This window comes from Polypterus senegalus, chromosome 18 (genome assembly GCF_016835505.1).
Source record: "Polypterus senegalus isolate Bchr_013 chromosome 18, ASM1683550v1, whole genome shotgun sequence".
In the NCBI taxonomy this organism is placed as follows: domain Eukaryota; kingdom Metazoa; phylum Chordata; class Cladistia; order Polypteriformes; family Polypteridae; genus Polypterus; species Polypterus senegalus.
The window spans coordinates 72,577,531-72,590,675 of record NC_053171.1 but is presented as its reverse complement, the minus strand read 5'-3'; positions in this window follow the sequence as shown (position 1 = coordinate 72,590,675).

Genomic DNA, 13,145 nt, shown 5'->3' with positions numbered 1-13,145 from the left:
TGCACTCCCAGGTATTTATAGGTCTGTACCCTCTGCACACGGTTACCTCTGATGATCACGGGTTCCATGAGGGGCCTGGGCCTCCTAAAATCCACCACCAGCTCCTTGGTTTTGCTGCTGTTCAGTTGTAGGTGGTTTGAGTTGCACCATTTAACAAAGTCCTTGATTAGGTTCCTATACTCCTACTCCTGTCCACTCCCGATGCAGCCCACAATAGCAGTGTCGTCAGTGAACTTTTGCACGTGGCAGGACTCCGAGTCGTATTGAAAGTCTGATGTATATATAGGCTGAACAGGACCAGAGAAAGTACAGTCCCCTGCGGCACTCTTGTGTTGCTGACCACAATGTCAGACCTGCAGTTCCCGAGACGCACATACTGAGGTCTGTCTGTAAGATAGTCTACGATCCATACCACCAGGTATGGATCTACTCCCATCTCTGTCAACTTGTCCCTTAAGAGCAGAGGTTGGATGGTGTTGAAGGCGCTAGAGAAGTCCAGAAACATAATTCTTACAGCACCACTTCCTCTGTCCAAGTGGGAGAGAGATCGGTGTAACATATAGACAATGGCATCCTCCGCTCCCACCTTCTCCTGGTATACGAACTGCAGAGGGTCGAGGGCGTGGCGGACCTTTGGCCTCAGGTGGTGAAGCAGCAGCCACTCCATGGTCTTCATCACATGTGACGTCAGAGCAACAGGCTGGAAGTCATTCAGCTCACCAGGACGTGATACCTTTGGGACTGGGGTGATGCAAGATGTTTTCCAAAGCCTCGGGACTCTCCCCTGTTCCAGGCTCAGGTTGAAGATGTGCTGTAGAGGACTCCCCAGCTCCAGCGCACAGGCCTTCAGCAGTCATGGCGATACTCCATCTGGACCTGCTGCTTTGCTGGCACAATGTCTCCTCAGCTCTCTGTTCACCTGCGCTGCTGTAATTGTGGGTGGGGTTGTCTCTACTATGCTGGTATCAGCAGAAGGATGAATATACTGTAACTAAGACTATGCACACAATTAGTTATAGAATCATTTAAAATACTTAATCTTCCACTTCTGGAAACACCCCATTCCCAACCCGGATAGGGTACTCCACCCTTTTCCATATAAGAATTGTAACTTCTAATCATTCTCCTCCAGGCTGCTTTGCACCAAGTATTTTGTCTATAAATCAACCTCTGTGCAGTTTTGTAGATGACCTTTTCAAGGAGTCTTGTCTGCTGTTTCAGAGCTGCTCAAAGTTTTTACGGTAGCTGGAGTGCAAATCGTTCCACCAACTCCCAACTTTTCCCTGGCAAATTGAAGGACTCCTTACTGCTCTCTGCGGGAGTAGCACTGATGCAAATGCCCACAGGATGGCTGCTCGCATTATGAAAGGGATGGGGGAAAGCCCTCAGAAGCCTCATTCCTGGAAGAGTTGAAACCACTGGAAAGCCAGTGGGGTCAGGGCTGTTGGGGAATGGAACTGGTGTGGTGCTGAGGCATCACCCATTACACGGCAGCACTTGGGTCCTAATTTGAGGAAGCCCATGTAGGTAGGTGCGTGGAACATATTGTCTCTCTGGCATGGCAACCATTTTCCTCTGCTGTCGGAGGGGCTTCATAAACTGCATTTCAGTGGCAGCACTATCTGAGGTATGCAGACCTGGCACTGGTCAGAAAGTGGCTCCTTGTTCCTTGACTTTGTAAAAGGTCAGGGGCTGCGGATCACTGGATCCTGGTTCCAGTGCCCTGAGTTGCATTGTTGTACTTGGTTCTCCAATATTGGTGGTGCGGTGAAGGAGATTGATCTTTGTGGGCAGACACTGGAGGCTCCTACAGAACTGCAGGGTGTACAGAAGTGCCCAGTTTTTCAATTCTGACCACAGACTTGTTGTTGGTACTCAGAAGATCCAGCTTAGGTCCATTTGGCTACCAACTAGACTGTTTCGAATGAGTCTGCAAAGAGTTTGTATGAGGAACTGATGCTGTGGGAGACCTTCCGTGACAAGACCCTAAAGGTTGCTGAGGGTTGTTTTGGTGTTGCCAGTGTTCCCAGAAGGAGGTATTTCATCTTGCAGGGCACCCTGGATATTATCAAGAGGAGTCACAGCACACGGCTTGAAGGCAGCTCTGGCTTGTACTGGGAACTGAGAAGGATGGCTGAGAAGGAAGAAAAGATACAGAGGCATTTGTTTGAGAAATCTGTGAGCAAGTGATACACCATCTATGGTCTAGTGACCCACATCCTGCCTACAGAGGAATCGAAGCATTACGCACATCCAAATCTGTTCATCAGAGAGTTGCAGTTAGGGCGGGTAATGGAACAGTCCTTACCGATGATGCTGCAATTGTGACCCACTGGGCTAACATCAAGTTCATGTGCAAATTGGGGGAAATCAGCTTCAGATACTTGAAGTGCCGCTAGCGTATTTGAGGCTGATTTCCCCATTTTGCATGTGAACTTGATGTTAGCGCATTGAATGAACTGCAACATTGTGCCAAATGATTATGCACACATCTAACTCAAAAGGTAATTAAAACAATACAACGTGCCAAAACCAATCTCGACCTACTGTAACTGGTCTATAGACATGCTCTCCTCCCCTCCACAACAATGTGTGCGTCATCCCATCTCTCACTCTCCCGCCATATCACAATTCTGGGAACTTTCTGACTGCTCCTCGTATGTTGCCTTGCAAACTCTCAGTTATTAGCATATTGACCTTTGCTAGGTCTAGTGATCATTCAGAGTCAGCCTTAAAAAATGATAGCATGATCTCATCTACTCTCCTATAACTGTTCGAAAGGACCAAAACCTAGTTTTAGGCCTTGTGTAGATGCTTGTGAAAATTGTGACATTTTATTAATATTATTGTTGTATAAACGAAGGCCCTTATCTTTGTCTCGAGTTTTCTCTCTGACAGACCAGCCTTCATTAATCACCACAAGGTTATCCTGAAGCACCTAAAATTACTAGAAGTGGAAACTGCCACCCAGGCTGTGCCCTCTCCAATGCCACAAATGGTCACTATATGCACAGTTGACTTTACAAATCCTTTGCCACCGCCTCTGTTAATGTGATCTTCAGTGATTCACTAATGCTGGATAGTTTGTTTGTTTATATGCTGTCTTTGTAGCTTGTAACTGAACAGATTGAACTTGTGTTTATAAATTATATATAATATATAATAAATATATTCATACAAGTTTAAATAAATAAATAGCAAGCATGCATTATCAAAAGGATGCCCGCAGAATACTAACAGACATGCCTTTAGGGTTTGTATGTGTATTTCTGTGAATTTAAGACACGTAAACAGATTTTCTATTTTCCAACACTGAAAAGCATTCCAAAGTAATCAAGTGTGTCCTCATATCTTCCATGGCACAACTTCAGCTCCTGTTTCTTTGTTTGAACTTATGGGCAACATGCCATCCTTCTGTGCACTTTTGACTATGACTGAAAGAATAGCCACCAACGTAGTGAACACAGACATGCCATTCTAAGTGGTGTCTTCCAAGGACGAAACAGGCAACCTACAACTCTCATTTCTTGTATTTTGTTTACTGTTAAAGCAACCATTATAGGTAAAAAGACCATTTGGACTGAATCTTGGTGTGCTTTGTTCTTAAACATTTGAACCCTTATAGATTTGTGATTTTTCTTTCCCTCTAGATTTAAATGGCTTTATCTATATGTTGTGACAGATAGGGGGCACTGTCGTCCCCTTAAACCCTCAGACCAGACGCCAGACACCAGATAAAAGTCCAAATGTTTGACTTTAATATTTTCAAATGTGCATAAAGCACCTCCACTTCCACTGTTCCTTCAATAAAGCACAATGATCAGTAATACAATCCACAATAATCAATCCTCCACACCTCCCAGTAGCTCAGACACCCATCCTCCCAACTAGGCCCACTGCTGGGATCTCCCTCAGTCTTTTTAAACTCCTTGACCCAGAAGTGTTTCTGTCCCTCGGTCCATGTGACTATATAACACTTCCGGGTCGGGTAAAACTCCTTTTCTTCAGCCCGGAAGTACGTCATTTCCTCTGACCCCTCGAGCTATAAGGCAAATAGAAGTCCCTGGGCCTCCCTGCAGCATCCCCTGGTGGTCCCCACGTTATCCAGCAGGGCTGTGAAGAAAGACTCCAATGTCCATGATGCCCTGCTGGAATTCGGGGCACCTCCATGTTGCAGGGAGGGCTCCATCTGTTGGCTTGGGGGTATAGGCTGGGAGAAGCTGCCGGCTATATTCCACAATATATATTGTGATATTTGGCCGCAAGAGGGTGCTGCAGGGAGGACTGAAGACTCATTTGTGCCCTATGACCTGGACGTTCGTCATAGGAAGAGCGACGGGCTTCCGGGTTGAAGAAAAGAACTTTTTCCTGACTCGGAAGTGATTGAGAATCACATGGACTTCGGTTTAGGAACACTTCCGGGTCAGGAGATATAAAAGGACAGTGGGAGCTCCCAGACGGCGAGCTGAGCTGGGTGGAAGGGTGGCAACGCGTCTGGGAGCTGGAGGATTGTATTTTTAGTTATTATTGTGTTTTCTTAGTGATTTATATGAGTATAGTGGAGGAGAGGGTGTTTTGTACACTGTGGAGATTTAATAAAGTCAGAATTTGGACTTTTACCTGTGTCTGGAGTCGTGGACAGGGGTTCAAGGGAGCGAGAGCACCCCCTATCTACCACAATATATATATATATGGCCTGAAAGCTTGGAGTGAAGGGGACTATAATATCATAAATAGATGCCGCAATGTTGTCCCCAACCTTGCTTCTTGTGTTGATTGAGTTGCAGTATTGTGTATGGCCTTGTTCCTGTCAGTTTGTTTTGTGAATTTCCCCCTTGGGATTAATAAAGTATCTATCTATCTATCTATCTATCTATCTATCTATCTATCTATCTATCTATCTATCTATCTATCTTGTTGCCAAACATACTGTAACCTCCTGTCCAATATGACAGATTGAAATATATCGATAGTTCAGCACTGTAGTTCCACCTGTGGACAAAAGATTGTGCCACCTTTTAGTAAACATTGGGCTTCACAATTTGTGAGGTCTTGTTTTTTGGGATCCAGAAGTCAACACTGTGGATTTAGAAAGTATTCAGCTCCCTTCACTCTCTTCGCACTTTATTTTGTTTGTAAATTTATTAAAACTCAAAAAAAGAGCTCTCTCATATCTAGAAGTATTCAGACCATTTGCTCCAGCACTCAGGTCCATCCTCTTTGCTTTAATTTTCCTTGAGATGTTTCTAGAACTTGATTGGAGTTCACATGTGGCAAACTGAAATGATTGGACACCATTTAGAAAAGGACATGTGTACCTGTGTATAGAAGGTACCACAATTTACACTGCATGTCAGGACAAAACCCAAGCAATGAAGTCTAATGTACTCTCTGTAGACCTCCGTGATCAAATTATGGTGAGGCATTGATCGAGACCAGGGAATTAAACCATTTGTAAAGCTTTGAGTATTCCCAGGAGCACAGTGGGCTTAAGGATTACGAAACTAATAAAGTTTGGAACCACCAGCACTATTCCTTGAGTTGGTCATCCAGCCAAATTGAGTATCCCAGCAAAAAGGGCTTTAGTCATAAAATTAACCAAGAACACAATGGTTACTCGATAAGACCTTCAAAAGTCCTCTGTTGAGATGCCAGAACCTGTCAGAAGGATAGCCATCTCAGCAGCATTCCATCAGTCAGGTGTTTATGGTTGAGTGACTAGATGGAAGCACATTCTTGAGTAAAAGGCATGTGATAGTTTCAAGGACCCTGAGGCCATGAGGTAAAAGATTCTCTGGTCTGATGAGACAAAAACTGAACTCTTTGGGCAGAATGCCATGTGTTATGTCTGGTGAGGACTGCTCATCACCTGCCTATTACAATCTCTACCTTGAAGCATGGTTGCGGTAGCATCAGACAATTGGGTTGTAGAGACAGGGAGACTGCTCAGAATTGAGAAAAAGGTAAATGCGGCCAAATACAGAGTGGTCCTTGAAGAAAATTTGCTCCCCAGGTGATATTTCACCCCTCTGCATGAGAAATACAAGACACATATAGCCAAGACAATATTGAAATGGTTTTGGGACAAACCTCTGAGTGTCCATGAGTACTCCTGCCAAAATCCAGACCTAAAACTCCATAGAACACATCTGGATGGACCTGAAGATGGCCATTTACAGGCACTTCCCATCCAGTATAATGGAGGATGAAAGGATCTGAAAAGGAGAATGGAATCAACTGCCCAAATACAGGGGTGCAATGCTTCTAGAAACTTAGCCAAATTGATTCAAAGCTGGAACTAATGCCAAAGGAGCTTCTACAAAGTACTGAATTTAGAGTTTAAATACATCTGTGAATGAGAGATTTCAGTGTTTGTGTCATTAGGGATAATTGAGTGTAGATTGATGGGCAAAAATGGCAACTTTATCCATTTAATAAAGAGTGCAAAAATGAAGGGGCCTGAATATTTTATCTATCTATCTATCTATCTATCTATCTATCTATCTATCTATCTATCTATCTATCTATCTATCTATCTATTATATAGTACCTTACATATCTATCTATCTATCTATCTATCTATCTATCTATTATATAGTGCTTCTCATATCTATCTATCTATCTATCCTTTCTGTCTGTGGAATCTCTGTCTGTCGATTACTCTGGTCTGGGTGGGCGTGGTTGTTGGTCGCAGGTTCTCTTCGTTCGTCTGGGTCTCTGTGAGTATTCTCGATTTCTTTTTCTATCTTTCTTTACTATCAGTTTAAAGTATAAAGATTTTTTTACTGATTTGCCATTTATTTGACAGTCTATAGTTTATTTTTGTGAGTGAAATAGTCGGACGAAAGCCTCCAGGGCTTAACCCGCGAAATTTTGAAAATCTTTCAAGGAAAAATGGAATTAAAGTGGTTGTGGACCCGATGGTCTCTGTTGAGGCGTGTGTTATTGAGGTAGCGAAAAGAGTAGGCTGTAAGAATGTGAAGTCAGCATCCCGAATGAACAAAACTATTGTAGTTTTCTAAGCGCTAAGCTATGGTGCATACTATAGTGCAGGAGGGCCTGGTGATAAACGGCACGCTAGCCCCAGTGCTGCCTTTATCGACTCCTGCTAAACGAGTTATTATTTCAAATGTTCCACCATTTTTGAAAAATGAGGCTTTATTAAATGAACTTCGTAGATATGGTGAAGTCATATCTGATGTGGTTATGATACCGCTTGGCTGCCGCTCACCGGATTTAAAGCATGTCGTGTCTTTCCGGAGACAGGTGTACATGATACTAAATAACTCACGTGAGGAGCTTGATGTGGCCTTGAAATTTAAAGTAGAAGGTTACGAATATATAGTTTTTATCACTACGGAACAAATGAAATGCTTTAAGTGTGGTCAGACAGGGCACAAAGCGAGTCAGTGTAAGCGGGGTGAGATGACGGAGAGCTCGGATATGCCGGGACCGTCTGGTGTGCACAGAGAGCCCCGTGATAGAACTTCGGACAACGAAGAGAATGAGTCGGTGATCAGTGATTCAGAAATGGAGGATCAGAGTTACGATTCAGATGAAGCGGCTGAAGATCAGAGTGAAATTACTATAGTTCAAAGTATCACAGCTGGCCGGGACATGAAGCAGGGGAGCTGGAAGTGTCCAGCGGAGAGCCTGCGTTAGGAAAAAACCTGAGGGCTGAAATGATCACGGGCGCAGCGGCTAATGCCAGGCAGATTAGTGAAAGTAATGGGAATAAGAAGGCTGAAGTCAGCCATGAAGAGGAGGAGATGGTGGCTAAGGTGATACCAGGGTCGAATATTATAAAGATGACCCTGCAGCGCTTCTCCAAAAACACCCACCGAGAGTATTGCCGCTTAGAGACGTGCCCAAGAGATGCGCCTTCTCAAGGGGGGGCGGAGAAGAGCACGCTGGCTGTGCAGGCATTGACTGAAGAAACAACGCATGAGACGGGGGCCGATGGAGAAATGCTCGTTGTAGACAGTAATGATGAACACGGTTATGTTAAGCCGGTAACCAGAAAAGAAAAGAACAAATAACCAGTGGTGGGCGCGCCAAGAAGAGCACTAAGACTGAAAGTGCAGAGGCCGCCGCTAGTGATCAGCAGCAGACAGACGGCACTGAAATCAAAGCGAGAGAGGAAGGAGGGGAGGACGGCAATGAATCTGACCCGTCGATAAGAGTTGATCTGTCATCTCACTCGAGCTTACACGAGGCTTACAGCACAGAAAGCATTTTGCGCTTTTAGAGTTTTAGAAGGGAAGCGGGGGTCAGTATAGTCGAACACTTTCCTGATCTCCATCAGTTTCTGAGCTCGGCGAAGCAAGTGCGGGCGGGCTGCTGAATTAGGTATGACCTCCAAAGAGAGAGTCCGATTAAAGAATATCATAAGCAAAGTGAAACGTTCACTAGAAGCACAATCATGATGGCAGTTTTAATGCGATTACCCGTTTCTTTGGTTAATGTAGTGTTGTTGACCGCCACCTTATTTTCTTTTAAAATGCCTGTCTATTCCTGTGCTCTTTCAATATAAACGGCTGCAGAGATCTAGTAAAAGAACGGCGCTATTTGAGCACTTAGCGCAAAAAGAATTAACGTGGTTTTCCTTCAAGAGACCCATACTGACGAGGCTAATCAGTCTGACTGGCACAGAGAGTGGCCAGGGCTGGCACATCTTAGTCATGGCTCAAATCTCAGTGCAGGAGTTGCCATCTTATTTTCTAAAGTTTTGTACCTGACAGTGTTGTTTGTACTGAGTTAATCCAGGGAGGCTGCTGAAGGTAGAAGCACAGCTGGGGAGAAGAAGTGGGTGTTCATTAACGTACGCCCCAAATGTAGGGATTGAGAGAACTCACTGCTTCTCAGTTTTAAATGATGTCCTGGGGACATGTGACAATGATGAGCTGGTGTTTGTTGGGGCGACTTTAACTGCACAGAAAATGCGCAGCTGGACAGGAATGGGCTAGAACCGCACCGGGTCCGTCCAATCACTGAGGTCTGTGGTCACCAATAATAATCTCCTTGATATTTGGAGGGATTTTCATCCGGGGGTCCGGCAGTATACATGGGTGAAGGCTCAGCTGGGCTGCTGTCTATGGCTCGACTTGACAGAATTTACATCCAGAAAATCACAGGAACCTCATAGCTAACTGCTCCATTCTTCCAACTAGTTTATCTGATCACTGTCTTGTTTCCCTTCAAATCTCTTTTCTCTCTGCTCCTTCTGTTAAATCCTACTGGCACTTTAATAATAATCTACTGAAAGACCCCCACTTCATCAACTGTTTCAAATACTTCTGGACACAATGGAGATACAAAAAGAAGACCTTCTCTTCACTGAGGCAATGGTGGGATTGCTCAAAAACTGAGATACGCGTATTGTGCCAACAATACACCGAGCACACCACCAGGGATGTGAATGCGCCATTTCTGAGCTGGAGAAGGAAATTGAAGAACTTCATTCAGTTTTATGTACGAACTTTGACGGCAGCATTTTTGAGTCCCTCAAAACTAAGAAACAATTATTGATGGATCTTATAGACAAGAGAGTCAACGGCACACTTGTCCGCTCGAGAATGCAGTTGCTCACCCAGATGGACGCTCCCACACAATTTTTTTTTAAACTGGACAAAACAATTGGCCAAAGTAAGACCATCAACTGTTTAAAAAATGACAAAGGTCAGAACCTGCTGGAGCCTGAAGCCCTTCGATCCTGGGCACACCAATTTTACCAGCGACTGTTTTCTGCAGACATTGAAGAGGTACATTTAGAGTCGTCAGTTTTCTCCAGGACTTACCTCAGGTTCTAGATGGAGAGAAAGACTTCATGGAAACTACGATCTCTCTAGATGAGTTGACCACAGCGTTGAATGGGCTGAACATTGGGAAGTCCCCAGGAATTGAAGGTTTGCCTGTTGAGTTTTTAAAGCATTTTGGTGTCACCTTGGCGCTGATCTGGCAGAGGTTTTCTGTGAAAGTCTGCGAGTGGGTGAACTGCCCCTTTCCTGTTGCAGGGCGGTTATCACACTACTCCCAAAGAAAGGAGACCTCACGGAGCTAAAGAACTGGCGCCCAGTAAGCCTGCTGTGTGCGGATTACAAAATCTTTTCTAAGGCCCTGGCTAACCGGTTAGGAAGAGTCATGGCGTATCGTGAACCCCGAGCAGACATACTGTGTCCCCAACAGGTGTATTCTGGACAACATCTTCCTGGTTCGGGATGTGATTGATGCTGCCAGGCTCTTTGGGTTTGATGCTGGTCTTTTATCACTGGATCAGGAGAAGGCGTTTGACAGGGTGGACCACAATTACCTTTTAGCAGTGCTGAAGGCCTTTGGCTTTGGACCTTCGTTCATTAAACACATTGGACTTTTTATATCACAACGTTTTTAGTGTCGTGAAACTTAATGGCACACTAACCGCCCCCTTCAAGGTCACCAGAGGGATACGTCAGGGCTGCTCTCTGTCCGGTATGCTCTTCTCGCTCTCCATCGAGCCGCTACTACAACAACTTCGCATCCGCCTTCAAGGTCTGAACATCCCTCAGTGCCCGAATTTACAGCTCAAGGTGGTCGCGTATGCGGATGATTTGACCGTGTTCATCTGTCATTCAATTCAATTCAATTCAATTCAAAAAAACTTTATTAATCCCAAAGGGAAATTGCTTGTGCTCGGTTACAGGTGCTCACAGATATTGACTAAGGGAAAAAAAAAAAGTAAGTAAGTATTAATGTCCTGTTATATACCAATCAGTGCAAAAAGCCACATACAGGGTTACAGAGAAGAGTTGTAAACTTTTATGGCCGTTGGGAGAAAGGATCTCCTATGGCGCTCTGTGGAGCACCTGATGGTAATCAGTCTCCGGCTGAAACTGCTCCTCTGTTCAGCAAAAACACTGTATAGCGGGTGAGAAGGATTATTCACAATGGATTGTGCTTTGGATAGAATCCTCCTCTTCGCTACTACATCCACTGAATCAAGCTCCATGCCTAGCACAGATCCGGCCTTTCTAATTGACTTGTCCAACTTGTTCTTATCAGACACCTTAATATTCCCACCCCAACAGACCACTGCGTAAAAAATTACACTCGCCACAACGGTCTCATAGAACATCCTTAGAATGGTGTTACATACGTTAAAAGACCTGAGCCTTCGAAGAAAGTACAACCGACTCTGTCCTTTCTTATAGAGTGCCGTTGTGTTGAGTGACCAGTCAAGTTTGTTGTCCAAATGGACTCCCAGATACTTGTAATCGGAGACCATGTCCACTATCTCCCTCTTGACAGATATAGGAGTCGGGAGTCTTGCTTCTCCTAAAATCCACAACCATTTCCTTTGTTTTCCTGATGTTCAGCTGTAGATGATTGCGCTCACACCAGGAAACAAAGTCATCCACAACAGACTGGTACTCAGTGGTGTCACCCTCCTTTATACACCCAACAATCACAGAGTCGTCAGAGAACTTCTGCAGGTGACATGACTCCGAATTATATCTAAAGTCAGATGTATAGAGGGTGAAAAGAAACGGAGACAGTACTGTCCCTGGGGAGCTCCAGTGCTGCAGATCAAAGTCTCTGACACACAGTTCTGTAGTCGGACATACTGGGGACGCAAGTCAAATAGTCCATGATCCAGGAAACCAAGCGGGTGTCAATGTTCATGTTCATTAATTTCTCCCCCAGTACTGCCGGTTGGATGGTATTAAAAGCACTGGAGAAGTCGAAGAACATCATCCTTACAGTGGTCCTAGGCTTGTCAAGGTGAGAGTAGGTGCGATGTAGCAGGTGTATTATGGCATCATCAGCTCCCATGAACGGCTGATAGGCAAACTGAAGAGGGTCCAGAGAGGACTTCACCAGGGGACGAAGTGTATCCAGGATCAGTCTCTCAAACACCTTCATAATGTGCGATGTTAAAGCAACAGGCCTGAAGTCGTTCTGGGCACAGGGACGTGGTGTTTTGGGTACCGGCACAATGCATGATGTCTTCCACAGTGTAGGTACTCTCTGTAGAGACAGACTCAGGCTGAAGAGGTACAGGAGGACACCACATAGTTGGGGAGCACAAGATTTCAGGACCCTCGGATTGATCTTATCTGGGCCTACAGATTTTGTAGGGTTGATCTTACTCAGGCCATGTTTTACCTGATCCACAGAGATGTTGATTTCTGGGAGTGCAGAAGTGGTGACTGTTCTCTGTGTAGGGAGGACATAGGAGCAGGAAAGTGTAGATTGGGGCTGAAGCCGGGGGAAGTGTGAGACATAGGGACATCAAATCTATTGAAGAAAGTGTTGAGGTCGTTTGCCCGTTCCTCATTCCCCTCTATAGCCTGGCCGCTTGTCTTATAGCCAGTGATGCTCCTCATGCCCCTCCACACCTCTCTCGTGTTGTTTTGCTTCAGCCGTTGTTCCAGTTTTCTCCTGTATGACTCCTTCCCCTCCTTGATTTTACCGGTTAGCATTTTTTGAGCCTTCTTCACTGCTTCCTTATCACCAGACCTAAAAGCACTTTTTTTTGCATTTAAGCACGCTTTAATGTCCTTGGTGACCCAGGGTTTGTTGTTGGGGAAACAGCGAATATCTCTCATCGGTACACAGGAGTCAACACAGAAGTTAATGTACTCCGTGATGCAGTCCGTCATTCCATCAATGTCCTCGCCATATGGTGCACTGAGAACCTCCCAGTCTGTAGCCTCGAAACAATCCTGTAGCATAGCAGTCGCTTCTTCTGACCATCTTCTTACACTCCTCACCATAGCAGGCTGTCTTTGAACCAGGGGTTTGTATATTGGCATAAGGTGGACCAGGTTGTGATCTGATCTCCCCAGGGGGGGAAGTGCTGCAGCACTGTAAGCACCTTCAGCATTGGCATACAGCAGGTCTAGTGTCTTCTCCCCCCTCGTATGACAATCAACATACTGAGTGAAAGTGGGAATGGTCTTGGTCAGCGATGTGTGGTTAAAATCCCCGGAGATCAAGAGAAAGGCATCAGGGTGCCGAGTCTGGAGTTTGGCTGCTACCGAATGGATGACGTCACACGCTGCCGCGGCATTCGCGGATGGAGGAATGTACACCGCAGTTATTATCACTTGGGAGAATTCTCTGGGTAAATAATATGGGCGAAGTCCAACAGCCAACAGTTCAATATC